This window comes from Pararge aegeria, chromosome 2 (assembly GCF_905163445.1).
Source record: "Pararge aegeria chromosome 2, ilParAegt1.1, whole genome shotgun sequence".
NCBI classification, from domain to species: domain Eukaryota; kingdom Metazoa; phylum Arthropoda; class Insecta; order Lepidoptera; family Nymphalidae; genus Pararge; species Pararge aegeria.
Window position 1 is genome coordinate 19,515,840 of NC_053181.1, and position 15,457 is coordinate 19,531,296.

At 36.3% G+C, this 15,457-nt stretch overlaps 1 non-coding gene across 1 annotated transcript; it reads left to right on the forward strand.

The window, feature by feature from the left end:
- The first annotated feature begins 13,478 nt into the window (after positions 1-13,478).
- Trnal-uag lies at positions 13,479-13,558 on the forward strand. The gene has a single exon. It is a non-coding gene; the product is annotated as a tRNA-Leu (tRNA).
- Positions 13,559-15,457: the final 1,899 nt, after the last annotated feature.

The window sequence follows — 15,457 nt, forward strand, 5'->3', positions numbered from 1 at the left end:
AGGTAAATAGGGGACTCAAAAGAATTTGTCATGATTTTGGTTTTGCTGAGATTAAGCTCCAACCCAACGTCTCTACTTGCTAGTTGTAATGATTGTAGCATTAGATTGAGCTCTTTGCTGTTTTCTGAGAAGAACACTATATCGTCAGCAAATCTCAGATGGCTGAGGTATTTACCATTTATATTTAGTCCTAACTTTTGCCAATTCAGTTTCCGAAACACCATTTCGAGTACCGCTATAAAAATTCTAGGAGAGCACGGGTCGCCTTGTCTCGCGCCTCTTTTTATAGGAATGGGTGGCCCAGTTCGCTCCAGTTTTACTCTGCTAGTACAGTCTTTGTATAGATGCTTCAAAACATTGATGTATCTTCTCTCTACACCCTGTGATTGTAGAGCTTCCCATATCGACGAGTGACAGACGGTATCAAAAGCTTTTTTATAGTCTATAAAGACCATGTAGAGTGGTTTTCGGAATTCCTTTTACTTCTCTACTATCATCTCGACTGAGTGAATATGGTCCACAGTAGAAAAACCTTTTCTAAATCCGGCTTGTTCGATTGGTTGTTATTTTTCCAACGAAATCCTTTTCTCTAATATTGATGCAAAAACTTTGTAAAGAGAGGGAAGGAGACTTATTGGCCTGTAGTTGCTCATATTTTTAGGATCGCCTTTCTTGTATAGTAGAATAATGTTCGATTGCGACCATTGTTTAGGTGTATAACATAGTGTATTTAGTACAAACTCTTATGACCGTTTTCACTAACAATGCCTTAATAAGTAGCACCTAAATTTGACGGCCGACTCGCGCAGTGGGCAGCGACCCTGCTTTCTGAGTCCAAGGCCGTGGGTTCGATTCCCACAGCTGGAAAATGTTTGTGTGATGAGCATAAGTGTTTTTCAGTGTCTGGGTGTTTATATGTATTGTCTAAGTTTTTATGTATATAATTCATAAATATATTCATCAGTCATAACACAAGCTACGCTTACTTTGGGGCGAGATGGCGACGTGTGTATTGTCGTAGAAAAAACCTAATCTCTAATTCCTAGGCATACATCCGTCGTTTACTGATAGTTATCGCCTAAGAGTTGGTGAAATGTTTTTTTTTCTATACACATCGCCTAAATATTTATTTAGGCGATGTGTATAGAAAAAAAAACACATTCGATTTAAATGATGCCTAGGTTTAATGAAAACGGTTTTTTTCTATAACTCTCTAGTATATTAATATTAAATTTAACGTTCTTTTAAGGTTGCATCTGGCAACCCTTGATGCACCGGTTACCATAATGCAATGCACATAATAATGGCTGGAAACGCTACGCGATCAATCTGCCAGGAAATATACAGAGGGAGATTTAAGGCGAGCCAGTAAAAACTAAAACTGTACGTGCCGTTTAACAGAAACAAAAGGTTAATTAAAAATCATTGTGATTTGAAACTCGACAAAACGAGAACGATAAAGAAAAAAAACACATAAATGTATGGGGATGAGATAGATTATAATTATAACTACACATTGTTGTAATAATAACACATTAGTTTCCTATTTTTGTAGTAGGTAGTAGAGCGATTTGTGACAGAGCTCGCCCGGGTAAGTACTACTGCCATGCTTAAAAAAAAAAATTAAATCTGTTTATTATAAATAAAAAATACATGGTTGTTTAGATCTCAATTACATTACGCTAATCTTCATTATGGAAGATTTTTGCGCTTGAGAGAGTTGCACAAATATATATTGATTATTATATATTAATTAATGTATAATGTAAAAAACAAAAGAAATATTTCTATAGTGATAATTAATGGAATTTGTAGGAATGGTCTGGATGAACTTCCGCCTAGTAGTTTTTGCACGTACCCTGAATGTAATAACGTTTCAATTTGTTTTTGATTTGCTTCAGGTTTTTATTTTCAATTTCTTCTAGCAAAGGTCTAGGTAATTTTTCTAAAACACTAGGCAGGAGGTACTCCCATACCCTCTTTCCATAAACGTTATTAAATGTGGGTGTTCTAAACATAGGTAGGTAGGTTAAATGACGTAAGTGCATAGGTCTAGCATTCTTGTCTAATTTGCAAATGTTGTTATGATACTGGGTTATTATTGCTAAATCCACTTTGTCATAAACTGACATCACATTACAATATTTAAAAAGCCCTTCGTAATTATTCTGCCGCTAAGCAGCAAAGCTGTGTGCTGGTTAGCAGGGCGTGGTTGCCGGTGTTATTTTTTTTTTTTACCTTCCATGCCCTGTGAAGTTTTGCTCTGTTTACTGGCGATGGTTTTTCACTTACTTTTCCTTTTCATCAAGTGGGCTATCTGCTTGGTCTATCAATTATTGTTATAAAAAAAAGGTTAATATAAAAACGGAATAATATGTAATATTCAGTATTAAAGTCGTAATTTCCATACTATCCTTGTACTATATTCTGTGCTTTTTTATTCCACTACAAGTTAGCCCTTGACTGCAAAGTCTGGTGGTGAGTGATGATACAGTCGAAGATGGTAGCGGGCTAACCTGCTCAGCGACGGCTAAAGCCGCAAACCAGGCCGGACCAGACCAAGATTAAGCAATTATTGACTTCCAAATGGCTCCTGCCGGGAATCGAACCCCGGACCTCCTACTTAAATGCTTAGCGTAAATTGGTACAGAAGTTAATGTGACTTGAGGTAACAAACATTCACATAGGTTAGTAGTTTGATTGGTCACTGCTGTAACGTTTTGTAATATAATGCATTGCGCATTACGTTTCTAGGAGGTTTATAGTATTATTTATTTTTGTTTAAAAAGTAGTTAAGTTGTACATCTAAAAATATTTTTGTTTAGCACCTACCGTTTACGAAAAAGCTGTGATTTAAAATTATAAACAGACCTTTCCAATTTAATTGTCAAGAGTTGTACAACATTTAAAGAAAAAAACATAGTTACAAACCGATTATGTAGATATGATAAAGGAGAAGAAAAGAAAATATGCGATTCCCGATATTCCGGCATACGTGGCCTTTTCAATTCACGGAGAGAGAAAAAAGGGCAAACGGTTTCAACGTTATCTTAAATGTTAATCCACCATTTTACCTTTATAAGGATTCTTGTGCTTTGATATTACGTCTCATAAATGCGATGAGATACGAGCTTCCTTTGGGATCTCTCTTATGCGGTTACACCGACGTAACTCATAGAAGAAAACAGGTTTAAAGACATTTATTCTCAAAAGAAACAGATAACTTAATGAGAAATTAAAATTAACATAAAGAAGTGGTAATATATTATATAGTTAGTGTGATACAAAAACAAAACAAACACAAAAATACAAAAGGTGGCGCGTTTATAAAAAATTTAAACAATGCTTTTTTAGCTTGTTTTCTCGCAAGAAATCTCTTTGGGTAGACTATTGTATATGCTTTATCAAAGTTTCCTCTTTATGTATTATTGCGATTTTTCAGTCCAACCTCATTGGTTCCTATTAATTAATATTTTAAGCAGGGCTCATAATCTTAACTTTTAATTTATATTGTTTAGTGCAAAGTGTTTGTTGTTGCTGTGTCCATTAACTTGAGGCGTATGATAATAATTACTTAAAACACACATAACTTAGAAAGGATAGAGGTGCGTGCTAGATTCAGACTCGGCCCCCCGAAAGGGGAGTCGAGCTCTTACCCAGTCACCCAGTTATCACCGCTTCCGCTAAAAATTACCGCTCAAAATTATTTACATTCACTGATATTTACAATCAAAAATTAATAAAAAAAACTAAATTAAAAATACAAATACTTACCATAACCACACCCACGTGTTGAATGTATTAGAAATAAATATGACGCGTAACGAAAACTGTGACTCAGAAATGAAGATGGCGCGTAATAGAAAAAGGTGGCGCGTAACGGAAAAATGTGACGCGTAACGGAAAAATGTGACGGTAATTTTTTTTCCAACGCCGATGAAGAAGTGTCACTTATACACGATAATAATAGTTTTTTTTTTAATTTCAAGTGTTTTTTTAAATGAGCATTGTTAAGAATTAAAAAAAATGGAAATCAATAAATGATAGTACTTAGTAGATCAATACTTAATTGGTGTATGTGTTATTTTCTTTGTACTAATTTTAAGTATTAAGTATACTGTCTGGGCCTTTATAAATAAAATAAATAAATAAAATAAATAAATAAATAGAAAAATAATGATAAATTAGTTTATCGACCAGTGCGCCGTGCATTCATTGTTGACATTACTATTCCAATTGATGATAATTTGGTGGAAGCTAAAAAGGAAAACGTCTCAAAATACTTAGACCTTGCTCACGAGATTACTGCCATGTGGAGTGTTGAGTCAACAGTCATTGTTCCGATAGTTGTTTCAGTCAATGGTCTTCTCGCGCAAAGCCAAATCTTAAGAAGCTTTCGCTTGGTTGTTGGATCAACGGTCGTATACAGAAGGCAGTAGTCCTTAAAACGGCACGTATTGTAAGGAAGCTCCTCACTCTGGAGCGCCGGTTGCTTGGTACTCAAAAGCCCCGCAAGTGGAAAGAGGGATTTAAAAAAAAAAAAAAAGTATTTTTTATTTTTTTTTATATTTCGCAGTTGAAAATTAAAAAAATAATGTATGAAAATAATTAATAGGAGGTATATAATAATAATCATTTATTTGCAAGAATGTTTGTACAATATCAAGATGTTCGTAAACAATACACTTACAACTTATGTTGTAACTTTATAAACGTGTGCTCAAGAACGTAAAACACAGACACAGTTACGAATATTTAACGTCTTCGCTATAAGATCTAGATAAGTAGATTTTATAGAATCCTATCCGGCCGTAGGAGGAATTATTTATCAACCTCCAACTGAATACAGCTCGTGATACTTCAAGTTTAGAGTAAGTAAAAGTTTCGCGCAAAGCATAAAACTTTGATGCTTTTACGAAGCATCCTGATATAAGTGTAGTTTAAAGATGGATCTCCAAAACCTACTTTACATTAGGGGGAGGGGGTAAGTAGTTTTCTTAAATAGTTTTAAGGATTAGTGATAGGACATTGGTCTAAGTTAATATTGTTACCAACAAAATATGGAATTTTATTCTGAATTAATAATTATTATTATTTATGAGGTTTCGTACTAAAATGTTAAAATGCACAGTTCGACTGTTTTCTCTTGCCACAAAGTCATATTTCAATAACTCTCACTGACATGATACTGGCCAGCTCACGAGGCTGAACAAGACATTTGAGTTTCATCACAAGTGGTGAAAATTCTATCTCTTATTAAACTGACGTGGAAACGTACAAGCTGAGATAGAAATAGAACATTACTGCAGCGGCCAGCAGTAGATGGATTGGTGGACGAACGTTGAAATGTTGGCCAAGGCGAAGCCAACGCACCCATATATAAGTTTATCAACGCCTGTGGCCAAGGCTTGTATAGCACTTTTCTCAAACATCTGTCTGTACTTACATAAAGAGTTGTCTGGAAGAGATCGCTTAGGAATTCAAAATTCATTTATTTCAAGTAGGTCTAGTAGAATCACTTTTGAAACCTCAAGTCTGTCTGTTTATAGTGACGCTACAAACGGTACGGAAGGCAGATTCTACCGAGAAGAAGCCGGCAAGAAACTCAGCAGTTGCTCATTTGCAACATCGAGCCTAAAGCGATAAGCATTTTATATTTTTTTGACTTTTGTTATCTCTGGTTTTCTCTTTTGATTTGTGCAATAAAAGTTGATCTATCTATCTATCTACCTCTCCACTTCAACTCAACTCAACTCAACTCATGATCAAACACAAAACTCATCAAAATCTCATTTGCTTTTTAAATAACAACAGTTCATTTGCTTTTTAAATAAACATATTTTTATTTGCTATCCACTTCTACATAAAAAAAAAAATATCTTCGATAAGTTACCTAGTTGTTGAAGTACAAGATCGTTTAATTTTTTTATCACACAGCAGATACGAGTTAACTATGTAATTCATTTGTTCCCTAAATAACTACAGATCTATTTTTAACTTCATTCATCAAACATAATGGCTATTCGCACTGCCAAGGTACATCGCTAATGGCACGCAATTTTTCTATTTCAGTACGATTACACAATATTATCAGTGTGATTATCCATAAACTTCCAACAAAAAAGCATATAATACTATAACACTCGCTCTCCCTGTCCCCCCATTATCAAGAGACAATATTATACTTAATAAGGAGATTCATGTTATCAAAAGCACGAGGCTTTAACAAAGATCGTACGACCCTGATACTTTAAAAATTGAAATAAAATAGAAAATAACATACCGACCCAATTTACGCAACTATGACATTTTCAACATAATATTGCATATATTCGCGCGGCCACGCTACGTCGCTGACGGAATGCAATTTACTTATTTCCGTAGCGATGCCATAAATCGTAGATAGCCTTGTGGTTTGTGGTCTTTGGTCTCACTTTTGTGCGAACCGAGTCTAATCCCCGGCACGCACGTCTTCCTTTTCAGAGTTATTTGACTGCCGACTGGAGCAGTGGGCACCTTGCTTTATGAATCCTAGGCCGTGGGATCGATTCCCACAACTGGGAATATGTGATGAACATGACTGTTTTTTAGTGTCTGGGTGTTTATCTGTATATAATAAGTATCTATGTGTATTATATTCAACAGCTATCTTAGTACCCATACCCATACCCCCGAAGTAAAAACAATGAGAAAATCTGCCTTCCCAAGAGTTCTCCATAGAGTTATCCCCCAATCAGCACTGGGCCAGCGTGGTTGATTACGGCCTACATCCTTCTCATTCGGAAACTCTGCTCTGTAATTGGCTGAAAATGGGTTTCAGATAATAATAATTATTTATCTCACCAACTGTTTAACCCACTATATCTAAAAAAAATATGTGCGATAAGACTGTCCAAACTCAAAAGTTTCGACATTATCAAGCCGCGACATACTTTAAAAAATAGATCATACGATTGCAATTCAACCATCCACCCGCCACGTTATATTAAAGTGGCGGGTGGATGGTTGAACGTTTCTCATAAAATTTTAGCCACCCACCCGCCATTGAGCATAGAGGGTATGCATAGGGTATGCAGGTGTTATAAAATGAAGAAAACCTCCAGTACGAGTTATTAAAAAACTTAAGGATAGGCATTGGAAGCGTTATAAATAGCCTACCCATAATTATTTATAACTCGTATTGGAGATTTTCTTTCCACCCGCTGTTATATTATCTTAAAACTGCATACATATCATTTAACTATTTCATAATATAGAATAAAACGTATAGATTGTATAGTAAGTACTTGGGCACGAGGAATGGGAACTCACTGTGATAAAGTTTTAACTAGTAAAGGAATTGGCGTAACTAGAACCTGGTCTTAGAAACAATTCGTTCATTCCTATATATTTGTAGGTACTAACATTATTTATTAAGTAAACAGGTAATCATTAAATATGGTTTAAAGGTACCTGGTACCTATAAAACATTGAACCTAATTAAGGCGCCAGCAACCAAATCTTATGTTTTAAGAAATTTTGTTTATTGATCGATCTTTTTTATAATAAACTTTATTTAGGCCATAAAATATTTATTATATCATTTTCAATTCTTGTTTATGGCCATCTGTGCCAACTGGGCACAAGGTACTTCGCCAATGTCTTGTAGATGAAGAAGGCACGAAGGAGATTGATCGGTGAAACTAATGAAAAGTTAATTTTGAATATGTTGAACCAACCAAGAAATAGTTGTGATTAGCTAGTTAGTTCTTTAACCTAAGGCAGCACAGACAACACATGCATATATATCTAACACGGATATTTTTTATACATTATTCTTTAATTTTATTACTTACTATATATTTACATAAAAATCTACAATAAGGACTGAAAACAAACATTAAAAACCATCACACTCAAAGGACGGGGGACTTTGGGAGGAAGAACGTCATAGAGGGTAAGTTTGGGGCAGTTAAAAATAATGTGAGTTATAGTGCCCTCATCCAAGCCACACTCAGAGATAGAGTTGTCCATACCATTTTCAATGTATTGCCTACATTCGCACGGCTGTGCTTCGATGCTAACGTCATGCAATTTTCCCTTTTCCGATAAACGCCACTAATATTATCAACCTGTTAAACGATTTATTTCCAATACAGAGACAAATCTTTGTCGCACTTTCTCTTTGCAAGACTCATCCACAGTCCACTATATCTAGATGAAATCATATTTCTATAATATCACTATAATACTAATTATTCATAACTCAAACTCAAACTTTTCAAATCATAAAAATGGAAAAATTTAACTAAGATGAACAGTATCATCAATAGTTTTTTAACGCACGCGAAATGAAGAATTTTATAGGCAAAATTTTGCTACGTTGCGTTACATAATTGCAATTTTCTTATAGATCTCCATTTTTTGTTAAATAGGTTATTGCCATATACTTTGGGATAGGTAAGCTTTATTTTGGCGTAGGAATGGTTTGAACCTTTTCAGTACAGTATTTATACAACGGTAATAAACAGTTCATTGCAGTTATATGAGTAAAAATAAAATAGAAAAATAAAAAATAGGAAGCCATCCATTACACCTTATTGACGCATGCAATTGTCATATTTCCGCATCGATAGACAATTTCATCACCAAAACTATTTCCATCAAACAATTACACTTAGTCCTTGTTTCACGGAACATTCGATGTATTCCCCGCTCACCCGTTTTCGCAACTACCTTAATCCTTTTAAAATCTTGTAACGCATTTCGTTACATCGTGTAATTCCACTTCCATGATTTTTTTCTAACGCTAAAAAAGTATAACTTCACTAGGAAAATACAAAATAGAAAGCCGTTCATGACACCCGACGCAATTAGTTTCATGCCAATTTAAAGAATTCCATACCAGTTTCCCTATTGCATATGTTCGCGCGGTGACATGCAATTTTCCCATTTCCGCAGCAATGCTAAATATCATCAAAATTCTAAATTAAAAATTCATTTATCTCAAGTACTTTATAAGCACTTTTGAAACTTCAACTATGTATGCTTGTAGTGACTCTAACACCGGTTCGGAAAGCAGATTCAACCGACAAGAGCCGGCAAAAAACTTCGTAGTTACTCTTGTCCAACATCAACATTTACAATCACTTTTCTATCTTGCGGGAGATGAGAGCGAGGCTGGCTGCTTCCAATCTACCTTGTCATTAAGGAATTCATCAAATGTATAGAACTACCGCTGTATTAGATGTGTTATTACACATTTTTTAAATGTATGTATTGGTAGGTCAAGAATTGCCTTAGGAATCATGTTGTAAAAGCGTATACTCAACCCCACTAAGGAGTTCTGCACCTTTCGTAGACGATATGCAGATGTCACTAATTTATGTCCGTTTCTGGTAAGTCGATTGTTAACATAAGCTTTTTGTTTATAGTAATATTTTGTCTCACAAAGACTATATTATTATAAATATATTGCGAAGCTATTGTAATTGTACCTATTTGTTTAAATTTTTCACGAAGCGATTCGCGTGATCTAACTTTATATATTCATCGTACAGCTCTTTTCTGTAGTATAAATATACTTTCAATATCTGCAGCTTTTCCCCACAACAAAATCTCATAGGACATAATACTGTGAAAGTATGCGAAATAAACAAGCCTAGCTGTTTCAACATCGGTAAGCTGTCTAATTTTCCTAATTGCATATGCAGCTGAGCTGAGTTTACTCGCTATGCTTTCTATATATTGACGGCCGATTGGCGCAGTTTGCAGCGACCCTGCTTTCTGAGTCCAAGGCCGTGGGTTCGATTCCCACTACTGGAAAATGTTTGTGTGATGAGCATGAATGTGTGTCAGTTTCTGGGTGTTTATATGTATATTGCTATTATTTATGTATATTATTCATAAAAATATTCATCAGTCATCTTAGTACCCATAACACAAGCTATGCTTACTTTGGGGCTAGATGGCGATGTGTGTATTGTCGCAGTATATTTATTTATTTATTTATTTATTTATTTATATGGGTACCCCACTGTAGCTTACAATCTAAGGTAACTCCTAGAAAAACAGTCGAGTTTTCTATTTTAAGTGTTTCTCATCACCGGGAGTATCCTATTTACTTCTAACACATCCACAGCTCACCCACTGACACTGTCACATCACTCACCTGGTTTAGGTGCCCGCTGCCTCCACAATATCTAGATACAATCTTATTTGATAGAACTATTTAGTTCCATATAGTTAGTTTAGTTATCATATTGTTTTTGCACATATTGTTAGTACAGCAGGTGATAAATAAATAAATACTTCACACGTCTTTGGGGCCATTATGTTTACCTCACGATGTTTTACTTCACCGTTTAAGCAAGTGATGATTTAGCAGCCGAATACTATTAGCTATTTTGTAATAGCGCTCTTGCTCTAGAAGCGGTGGGGCGAGTTCGAATCCCAGCTCTAAGTTATGTGATGTGTTGTTTTGAGCAATTATAATATAACTTGCTCCGTGAGGAAACCTGCATACCTGAGAGTTCACCATAATGTTCTCAAAGGTGTGTGAAGTCCTAAGGTTGCCTGGCAGAGATCGCTTCTTAGCGATAAGGCCGCCTTTTGTATTCTACTCCAATCCTAGTATTTCTGTCTATTCGTCCTTTATATTCTTAACTGTGTAGTGGTGTAAAAAAAAAGAGTTTAAATAAAAATGTCCACCAGTCCGCACTGGGCCAGCGTCAGCCTTAACCCCTTCTCAGTGTAGGAGGAGACCCATGTCCTGTGGTAAGCGGGTAATGGGTTGATATGATGATGATGATGATAGAGCTCTTACTTGGAAGTACTACCTTACTTATTTTTGCCGCTAAGCAGCATTTCTGTGTGTCGGTCTGAAGGGCGTGGTAGCCGGTGTTATTACAGGTCCATGAGGCTTCTTCTTCTTCTTCTTTTGTTCCTGGGCCTTTTCCGCGCTTGGTTGGTCTGGGACCGTCCGTTGTACGTATGGCCACTGATGCGGCTCCCCACTGGATCACTCCAGCCAGCCGAGCTCGCTCCAGAAACTTAGCAGGCCGCCCGGGTCGCCGAGTGCTTCATGGAGTGTTGCTGAGGAGCCAAGGTGTGCTGCGCGTTGTTCTGCTACTCCATTGCATTGGAGCATTACGTGTATCGGTGTTTCTTCCGTCTCCATGCATGCTCTGCAGAGAGGGCTGTCAGTTATACCTAAAATGGAGAGGTGTTTGTTTAGTGGGCAGGGCCCTGTTATCATACCTACAACTGTCCTTAGTTTAGACCGATTTAGTTGCAGTAATTTTGTTGTTAATCGTGGGTTGAGATCTGGTACGGCCTCCTTCGTGTGTTTGCATTCTTTTGTTTTGGACCATAGCACCGAGTGTGATGATTGCGTCTGTATTCACTGAAGGGCTTCCATGAGGCTTAACACAAAGCCTCAGGTTCACAGGGCACGAACACAAGGCGGAACTTGTAGGATATGTTCCTTGCATGCCCTATGAAGTAATACTCTGATTATGTGATGGTTTACCACTTACCATCAGGTAAGCCATCAGCTTGGACCGTCAATTAATACTATATAAATAAATAAATAAATATACTACGACAATACACACATCGGTACCCAGCCCCAAAGTAACCGTAGCTTGTGTTATGGGTACTAAGATGACTGATCAATATTGTTATGAATTATATACATAAATACTTAGAATATATATATATAAACATCCAGACAATGAAAAACATTCATGCTCATCACACAAACATTTTCCAGTTGTGGGAATCGAACCCACGGCCTTGGACTCAGAAAACAGGGTCACTGCAAACTGCGCCAATCGGCCGTCAAATAATATTAAAAAAATAGCTCTGAAAACTTGGGGATCCCTCGACAGGGAGACTGAAGTATTAACAAGTACGCCATCAGTTCCATATCTCTATCGTACATCCAAATTCGTATCCATATTGCATATATTCGCGCGGCCGTGCTACGTCACTGACGGCATGCAATTTTCCTATTTCCGCAGCGATACACATCGTGTGAAATAAATTTTTGACACGAAACTCGCTCGTCACAAATTTAAATCGAATCGCTGGTGGACTTGCGACTCGTACAATCTGAATTAATGACCGAAACTTCGATTAAGGGCCCGTGGTGCCACCCATTTCACTACTATCGCTAATATATATTTATTTATTTTTTAATCCCTCAATCAACAACAGCCGTCTCAGTACATGACTCCAGGTTAGTATTGTTCAGCTAGGCAAACAATTTAACGTTTTTTAATTGAAACTTCTAATGCGACTTTCAACGAGGTTGCGTTAAACTTTTAACTAACATTGATGGAATATTATATTATCTGACAGATATGAAAATCTGTCATATAATATAATATTCCATGTGTAATTCATAGCAGCTCGTTCGATCACCGAAGTTAAGCACCGTCGGGCGTGGTCAGTACGTGGATAGGTGACCGACTGGGAACACCGCGTGATGTTGGCTTTTAGCTTTGTTTTGAATAGAATCAAAAATAAATAAGAAAGTCAATTTAATGGCTTTTTCACCTTGTTATAAATAAAATTATTAACGAAATAGAGAATCAACTTGATGCGTAGGTATTTATTGGAGAATATTTTGATTCTTGGTAAAAGATTTAGATAAGATTTAAATTTAATTTTAATTTTTATTATTTTTTAATAAAATAAAAAAAATATATTTGTCATAAAAAAGTTACACTTCTTACGTGTGTACACTAATACACAAGAATTTTCTCTCGCTTTAATCGTATACTAATATATTAAGCTGAAGAGATAACGTATAATAAGTAAAAAACATTTAATATGTAACCCTGTAGATAGTCTAGCTGTCCTTAATAAATAAATAAATATCTATTATTACATATAAACATTATTTTTTTAAATTATTATGTTACAGTAAAACCTATAACTAAACTGATTACTGTAAAGGTCATGTTCGCGTGGAATGGTGCAGAGAATGCTGGCTACAGCTCTGCGCTGAACAGCCAGGCTGATCCTTTGCGCAAATAATGAGCGAGCCCTTCTGTCACCGGATGAGGCAAGTTCCCGTAAGATTTTTTTGCTCTGAGACACAATTAGATAGTGGATAGAAGCAGGCGTTACTATGCGGAATTCCATGATAAATTATGAAAATTAAGCTTAATTTGCTATAAAAGAATACTCCATTAAATAGTTAAAATGTGGTCTGATTTTTTTTTAATATCAATTTTAAGAACCTACCTCCTTATTAATTTGTTGTACCTAAGCGGTATAGTAACAATATGTAAGCGATAAGGCCGCCTTTGCGCATATATTTATTAACTTGTGTTTTATAAAATTTGTGTTTTTTTCTGTGTGTGCAATAAAGACTTTCTATCTATCTTCTATGTCAGTAATGCTTTATTAGAATAGCAAAGACGATATCTAACAATTGATGTCGTTGCTGAATATGAATCATTAACTTATTATGAGGACTTCCGTCATACGGCAGCGTGGCCGAGCGGTCTAAGGCGCTGGTTTTAGGCACCAGTCCGAAAGGGCGTGGGTTCGAATCCCACCGCTGTCAAAAACTTTTTGCTTTTATTTGTCTTTTTATTTATGTTCCCGATATGCTAAGGCAATTGGGTGCAGCCTGGTGGGTTTTAGTTCCACGGAAGTCCTGTGGCAGCGTTTATTAAAAATTAATGGGCTAAAAACGATGATCATTTTTGTAAATAATGTGTTGTAAAGAAGGTAGACGCAGGTAGGTACAATCAGAAATTTAATTACGTAAATAATTATGTATTTACCATACCGTATTTAACTTTTTTTTTATTTGATTTCAATGTGTATTTCCTTTAATGTTTGCGAAATAAACTTGTGCGTTTTAAATAAGAAAAAAAAATATATATTTCCCGCACAGCCCTTCACCTTTGATACGTCTTTAATTTTCTATTTCGCCCTATTATAAACTTTTTGTAGCGATGGTAGCTCAGTGGTTAGGACTTCTGCTTCACTTTCGAGTGGCCGAGTTCGAATCTCCTCTAAATTTTCCAAGTTATTTGCGTTTAACGCAATTATCACTTGCTTCAACGGTGGAAGAAAACATCGTTCGGAAACCTGCTTGCCTAAGAGTTCTCCGTAGTTTTCTCAAAGGCGTGTGGAGTCCACCAATCCACACTGGGTCAGCGTGGTGGCGGCCTAAAACCTTCTAATTTTGAGAGAAGACCCATGCCATGTATTGGGCCGGTTATGGGTTGACGATGATGATGACATATCTAGTATTATTAATGGAAGTTCCCATCTATATCGCATACCATAAACAACGTAAAAGTGAGGCAAAAATGACAAAGGCTAGCCAGTATTTGAAGAGCTATAGGACTCGTTTAAAAAATTTAATTTAGAGCCGTAAAAATGAACGTAAAATCTGCGTTAAATGGCTTCAAAACTCTTTGTCCTCTGACAGCGACAGGTGCTAAGATATTGCTTCACGAGCAACGCTTCGGTTCGGGGAGAAGTAGGGGAGATGCGAATCGATCTAAGAGCCCCGTTTCATCTTTACTTGTAAAACCAACATTGACTTTTTCCCCCTCAATTTTTTATTTACAGTACCTGTGCCCGCGCTTACCTTGAGATTGCCGCACCCGAATAAAAGAAAATTGCAGGAAAACCACGTAGTATACGCTATACGTACACAATACATTATTTAATTGGTTCAATATTGTGGTGATCTTCTAATGACCCCAAAAGCTCCCCCTACTACTACTTTCCTGGTAGCGTACCGTATATGTCTATGTCTGTTTAGGTTGTCCGTCTGTGATTCGGTCTGAAGATCGCGATGCAATAAAGCTGCTAAATTGTATACGTTTTTTTGTTATGCTTTTCTTTCTTTTATACACTTTTGGTGGTGGGCAATAATCATTAATTCAGTTTTATTTACATAACTTCCAAGCGTCATCTCAAAATTAAAAAAAATAGATATATATATTCACACACTATTAGTAAGTACCTTCCTGCCCAACAGAATATTTATATTTTACCATTTACCTGTGTTACAAACGTACAAAAAAAAACGACTTCAATAGTAAATTTTGTAAGAACTAAACAGTAAACATTAGTAAACAGTAAACAGTAGACATTTTTCTATAAATCAAGCTTGAATACTATGTGCTACTTTCAGTCGCGACAAAATTTGCAACTGCTACTAACTTTGGAGTTCTAAGGTGCTGGAATGGCGACGCATAAGTTATCGCAGCGTTGGTCGGCTCCCAACGAGGTGGAAGGACGACATCAAACGAGTCGCTGGGAGCCGCTGGCACAAGCGTCCAAATTAATGGGCTAAAAACGATGATCATTTTTGTAAATAATGTGTTGTAGGTAAAGAAGGTAGACGCAGGTAGGTACAATAAGAAATTCACGTTTCTGATACGTACCGCTAGGTTTTGGAACGCCCTCTCGGCAACTGTGTTTCCTGCCACGTATAATT